The sequence below is a fragment of the Petaurus breviceps genome, unplaced genomic scaffold (assembly GCF_028583685.1).
Source record: "Petaurus breviceps papuanus isolate PSGF00001 unplaced genomic scaffold, PetGlider_PUasm1.0 80, whole genome shotgun sequence".
NCBI classification, from domain to species: Eukaryota; Metazoa; Chordata; class Mammalia; order Diprotodontia; family Petauridae; genus Petaurus; species Petaurus breviceps.
In genome coordinates, this window is record NW_027186540.1 from 6975601 (window position 1) to 6982860 (window position 7260).

The window sequence follows — 7260 nt, forward strand, 5'->3', positions numbered from 1 at the left end:
GATAGATAGATAGATAGATAGATAGATAGATAGATAGATAGATAGATAGATAAGATGGATGGCACAGGGCAAGTTGAATATGAAGGACTGGTATCTAAACAATAAAATTAAGGGGTGAGAGAGAAATATATTGGAAGAAGGTGAAAGGGAGAGATAGAATGGGATAAATTATCTCATAAAGGAGGCAAGAAAAAGGTTTCACAATGGAGGGGAAAAGGTGGGAGGTGAGAGGGAATGAGTGAACCTTACCTTCATCAGATTTGGCTTAAGGAGGGAATAGCATGCACACTCAATTGGGTATCTTACCCTACAGGAAAGTAAGGGGGGAATGATAAAGGGAGGAGGTAGTCAGAAGCAAACATTTTTGAAAAGGAGACGTCAAAGGAGTCAATAGGGGTCAAAGGAGAAAATAGAATAAATAGGGGGTGGGATAGGATGGAAGGAAATATAGTAAGCCTTTAACAACATGATTATTATGGAAGTGTTTTGCATAACTACACATGTAAAACCTATATTGAATTGCTTGCCTTCTCAACAAGAGTGGGTGGGGAGGGAAGATGGGGGAGAATCTGTAACTCAAAGTTTTAAAAACAAATGTTAAAAATGGCTTTTACATGCAACTGGGAAATAAGAGATACAGGCAATGGGGTAGAGAAATCTATCTTGCACTACAAGAAAATAAGGGGGAACAGGATAAGAGGGAGGCATGATAAAAAGGAGGGCAGACTGGGGAAAGGGGTAATCAGTATGTTTACCATCTTGGAGTGGGCGGAGAGGGGAGAGATAGGGAGAAATTTTGGAACTCAAAATCTTGTGGAAATGAATGTTGAAAACTAAAAATAAATTAATTTAAAAAGTAGAACTCAATGTTTGACAAAATGAAAAACAAATTACTTAGGGAAAAATACCCTATTTGATTAAAAAAAACCTGGGAAAACTAGAAAGTAGTCTGGCAGAAATTAGGCTTAGACCAACACCTTACAGCACATTGCAAAATACATTTTAAGTTAATATACCATGTAAATATTAAAGATCATATTACTAAAAATTAGAAATGAAACATTCTACCTCTCATAGCTATGGGTAGGAGATACATTCTTAGCTAAACAAGAGATAAAGGCTATTATAAAAGACATAATAGTTAACTTTTATTACTTGAAACTTGAAAAGCTTTTGCACAAGCAGCATTAATTCATCTAGGATAAGAAGGAAAGTGGTCAAATGGGAAAACAAATTACAAAAGATTTCCCTGATAGCAATTTGGTTATACCTCAAGGAAGCCACTGATAAGGAAAAAGTCCCACTGTATTTAAAAATATTTATAGCAGCACTTTTTGTGGTAGCTAAGAAGTAGAAACAAAGTATATATGTCCATTAATTGGGGAATAGCTAAACAAACTGTAGTTCATGAATGTAATGGAATATTACTGTGCTGTAAGAAATGACGTGTGTCATCCAGAGAAAGAACTACAGAGTCTGAATGCAGACTGAAGCAAACTATTTGCTCTCTCTCTCTTTTTTTTGTTTTGTTTCCTCTTTCTCATTGTTCACTCCATTGGTTATAATCCTTTTTTACAACCTGACTAATGTTTAATGTGAAGGTATTTGTAGATCCTATATTTGATTGTATGCCACCATGGTGGGGGGTGGGGGGGGTGGAGAAAATTTGAAACTCAAGGGATTGTGGAACTGAATGTTGTAAACTAAAAGTAAATAAATAAATTTTGAAAAAAAAACCAATAAACGGAAATTCCAATTACCAAAAAAAAAGAAATGATGTGTGTGGTGAATACAGAGAATGGAAAGATGCTTAATAAAGTAAGGAAAGCCAAGAAAACAAAGTACACAGCAACAATAACAATGTATATGGAAAGAATAACACACCAAAAAATTAAAAATAGATATAACACAAGTATAAAGATCAAGCTAGACTCAGAATAAAGAGATATCAGAATATACCCTCAAACACCCCTTCGTGAAGTTGGGAGGTCCACATATTGCATAATCAACTGTGCTTACTTTTTTTCTCTCTAAAAAAAATACCATTTGTCATCTGGGATGACTCTCTGGTGGGGGAGAGAATTGAGAGGAGATATATTTTGATACTAAGCTGATATAAGAAACAAAAAATATCGGTAAAAACTCATTTTTAAAAATAATAGCAACTACCACTCAGGGTTGTTGAAAGGATCAAATGAGGTAATGTTTGTAAAGAACTATCTGGCACATAGCAAACTCTATATAAATGGTAGTTATTACTATTGTTATTAGTATTACTATTACTATTATCAGTATAATTATTGTCATTACATTACTATTATTACTAGTCACTATTATTACTATTATTGGAGGTAGGATCATCAGGACTTGGCAACTAACTGAATGTGAAAGTGATTGAACTGTTGAGGAGGATTCCAGGGTTTTGAAATTTCTAGGAGATGGAAAATGATCCCAAGATTTCAAAATTGGATGACTGAAAGGATCTCAATGCCCTTAAAAAATAATAAGGAAGATGGGAAGAGAGGTAGGTTTAAGGAAAGGAAGAACCAGAATAGGACCAGAGAGAAGAGAAGAAAGAGCCTTATGGTACATCCAGAGTTATGTCATGGAATATTGGAAGTGATCCAGAAAAGGATACTGAGTAGGACTGAAAGATAGGAGAAGAACCAAGAAACTGCAGAAGCATGAAAATTCAAAGAGACAAGGAGGTAGTCAGTCTTCTCTGCAGTGCAAGGCAAAGACTGAGAAAATGTCAATAGTGGTTTTGGCAATTAAAAGACTACTAAAGAAGGCAGTCAAGGTGGCTACATCTTGAACAACTACACATCAAAAAATTGTAAGTAAATATAACAAAGTAATAGAGATTAGGCAATACTTTGATGAAAAGAGATGGGAAGACAACCCAACCTACCTATTAATGGAGGTGTGAGGTCCATAGGTGTTACACAAGTGTCTGAGGTCACATTTGAATTCAGATCTTCTAGTGTCCAGGTCTAGCAGTCTATCCACGGTGCCAGTCAACTAGATTTTTGCCAGCATTCTACTTTTGTGAGGAAGCAAGCAATGATTTTTTAAAAATGCTAATACCAAGTATTTTTAATTCCAGACACCATACTGTTTCTCTCAATTTTCTATATGTTTTATGACTAGATGTATGAATATGTATATATACAACATTATGACATCATAGCTACATAATATTTAATCACCAAAGATTCAATTATATTTAATATCTTTAGACCCAAGGCTTAATAGGGTGGGGAAAATTATAGCGGTACCTCATTCAACACACTATTGGGTTTTTGGTGTGTTTGGTTGGTGTCCTTTGTTCTGGGAGAGGACCAAAATGACACCACTATGCTAGAGCAAAGTTTAAATGTGTCTGACTGTGACTGATCAGACCAGAATGAGCTCAGAATGCTCTACCACAGACAGGGCACAAATAGTCTGTGGGAACATTTGAAATGAATTCTCTAAATTTGTGCTTCCTGCATTTCCTTTGAATTGTTTCAATTCTGCTTTGCTCACAAAGCACAGCACCTTCTCTGATATGGGCACATCATGAGGAGTGATCCTGTGCCAGTGTCTCCCACGTCACACAATCAGTTCCAAAATTCTTAAGAGACACCTTGAGAGTGTTCTTGTATTGCTTCTTCTGCCCACCATGTGAATGTTTGCCCTCTGTGAGTTCTCCAAAAAAGTCTTTTTGGCAAGCATACCTTTTGCATTCAAACAACGTGACAAGCCCATCAGAGTTGAGCTCTCTGAAGCAGAGTTTGAATGCTTGGCAGTTTAGTTCACTAAATGTCTTCCTGAAGAGTTATTTATAAATATAATTTTTGTGACCTGAATTCTATTTAAATATGTTAGGAAAAATAATTACCTCACAGCAGCTTTGTAAAGGATACTTGTGCAATGTGATTAACTTTCTTCCACCCTAATTTGCCCATTTCACAAATTCATATTTTTTAATATATGATTTCCTTAAAGCAGGGCATCTTCTGCTTCACCATTATAATTCTTGTTTTATGTTTGTAGAAAGTAAGTACAAAGATAGCATAATTATTCTACAGTCAGCAAGGAAAACTGAAACTAAAATTCAAATCTTTAGATTCATTCAGTATAAGTACTTACAAAGTACCTGGTATTTGTCTACTAGGCTCTCTACTGAAGACATATTTTACCTAACCTATCTGAATCTTGAATTTCTCATTTATAAAACAGAAATAATACCTGTAATATCTACTTCTCAAGGTTATTATGAGAATCAAATTAGATATTTTATGTAAAGTGTTTTAAAATTTCAGTTATTTCCAGACACCATGCTCAACAGTATGGGGATTAGAAAAAGTTTTAGTCTTTTTCTCCTCAAGGAACTTTACATATATCTTAAAGCCTAGGGTAGAAAAGTTTTGTTGCTATTGTTGTTGTTAATAATCATACTACAAATGTCAACTTCAGGAAAAAAACTTCCTTTTGTTCTACAAGACTTACAGAGATAGCATACTACCCTTCTTGAGCTGCCTTTCAAGTTCATTACAGAGCATAAGCATTTAATAAAGATTCTCATGAGCATTTGTTGACATAAATCCATACTTTGCATTGTAACAAACTAATAAATTTGTGCACCATGCACATTCAGCAATGCTGGTTAAAATCCTTCCATGGTCTTACATCTGTAAGGGTCTTTTCATGAGCTTTCATTTAAACTTGAGCCACATAGAAAAAAAATTTTTTAATTATTATGCTCTGTGAAGAGTAGGGAAATTTATCTTTATGAAATCCAACATCACCCACAGTACTTCTGTCCTGTAAGCCTACTACATTGACTACTTATACCCAGCACCTAACAGCATATTTATATTTGCTGTATTGAATTATTCAAAGATCAGCTAAAATATTGTAGCAGCAAGCACCCCAGCGTCCCCAGGGTGGCTGCCAGCACAGGTTCTTGGATCTGCCTTGATAAAGGAAAGCAACTCAAAATGGGTTAACAAGCTTACTGTAATCAGTCAAATATATATTCTTTACCTAGTTCAGGGGAAAAAGGTCAGCACCCCGAACTTCAGAATATACAGACAGAATTATCAAGACAGAGAAACAGATCAAGTACACAGTTTCCAAACTGTCCAACCATTACATCCATACCAAATCAACATCTGGGTTTTTTTTTTTCAAAGCCGGGGAAGGGGGGGGTACTCTCAACAACGGCTTCCCAGAATCTCATCTGATCAAATCACAGAACACTTCTCAAAGTGAGCCCCAAAACAAGCTACACAACAGGGCTTATATAGCCTTCTCCTGGCTCAGAGAATGTAACCTTATTGACTCACTGGCCAATCAAGTATCTACTGAAAAACAAGCCTCCCACCCCAGGCTCCAGGTACACTTTTGCCTAGGGGCAGAGAAGATCTTAAAAATTTACATTCCCATTACAAATATCACCTCCTACATTAGGCCCTCCTTCATTCCCCCAGATCCTAGGATCCTTCCTCCCCCTCAAAAAAATCCCCTTGAATTTTTTGTGTATATTAATTTGTAAATATTGACATCCATACATATGTCACACAGTTGAACATAAGCTCCCTGAAGCATGGACTGTTTCATTTCTGTCTTTGTAACTTCAGAGCCCAGCACAGTCCCTGGCATGTAGGATAAAATATTTGTTGATTGATTAATTGAACTAATTTAATCAATAAACATATATATTCCAAAAATGAGCAAACCATTCAAAAATTCTGCCTTGACATTTACTATTTGTACCATTTGTGGATTATAAGCTCCTTCAAGTCAGGAACAGTCTCATTTTTTTTCCAGTACCTAGTATAGTGCCTAGTGCAGAATAGAAACTTAGCAAACCCTTGTGGAATTGGATTTGTTCCAAAGTTTAATCTTTCTTAAAGAGATTCTTCTGGGTTCAATGGGACTTGTCTGAACCTAATAATAGGTTATCATGGTATACTTAATAATAATTAGTGATAGTAAGAACCAGGTGCCTCTATTTAAGGGGAAGCTCTGAATTCCACCTCTAATCATTCCATTTAAGCATATGTTATCTATCACCTGTGGTCCATGAGGTTACCTCATAACTCCAAACTGACAAAAGTCATCAAATGAACTCCAGGATGACAAGTGCCTCCGTCCTCCCTTTCCTCTTCTCCCTCTTAGATAAAGTGTGAGGGCAAATGTACAGTTAATGCAGACCATCTGCTTCACTTCTTAATTAGCCCATATTTGGGGGACTTTGGGAAACCTAACTGCCTATGACCTCATGGTCTTAAGTCTCTAATTCCAGAGAGACACAAACCAGATGAGGAAATGTGAGAGGAGTATCTGCCAGAGTCCCTGGACTTGTAGACTGGGCTAGTTCTTTTCCTCGGAAGGTGCTGAAAGCTTCCTCAAGTCTTAATTGGCTCAGGAGATGAAAGACTGAGGCCGATGGTGTCAGTTTCCTTGTCAAAAAGCCACAAGCAGCTTGTATTTCTCAAAAATTTGACAAGCCAATGACCAGAGGCAACACAGAAGCAGGGCAGCTGTGTCCAAATGAATCAATAAGGTGTCTTCACTGAATATTCTTGTAGGATATGCTTCCCCTGCTATGAATCATAGGGTCTTAGATTTAGAGCTAGAGGAGAACTCCAACCCCCTTATCTTACAAATGGGGAAACTGAGGCTGAGAGAGGTTATGGGTCTTTCAAAAAGGTCACACAGCTAAGGGTCTGAAGCAGAATTTGAAGTTAGTTCCTCTGACTCCAAGCCCAGAGCTCTATTCAATGAGCCACCCAGCTAGAACTGATATCAGTATCAAACTTTAGGGCAGCTGGATGGCACAGTGGATAGAGGGCCAGATCTGGATTCAGGAAGACCTAAGTTCAAATTGGTCCTTTGATACTTACTAGTTATGTGACCAAGGGAAGGTCACTTAACCTGTTTGCCTCAGTTTCCTCATCTTTAAAATGAGCTGGAGAAGAAAATGGCCATCCACTCCAGAATTGTTGCCAAGAAATCCCTACATTGGGTCACTAAGAGTTGGGCATGACTGAAAGGACTGAACAATAACTGCAACAAACCAAACCTGAATTACCAAGTGGTCAGTCTGAGTTAATCCTTTCCTACAACGCAGGACCAGGTCAAGATTGGACTTTCCCAAACTGCTCCATTTTGAACAGAATCCATAAGTGGAGGGGGAAAGGTGTGTGACACTTTCCCCCCTCTGCTGCCAACATTCAGGGAGGATGCCTCTTCCTCATGAAGTCCACC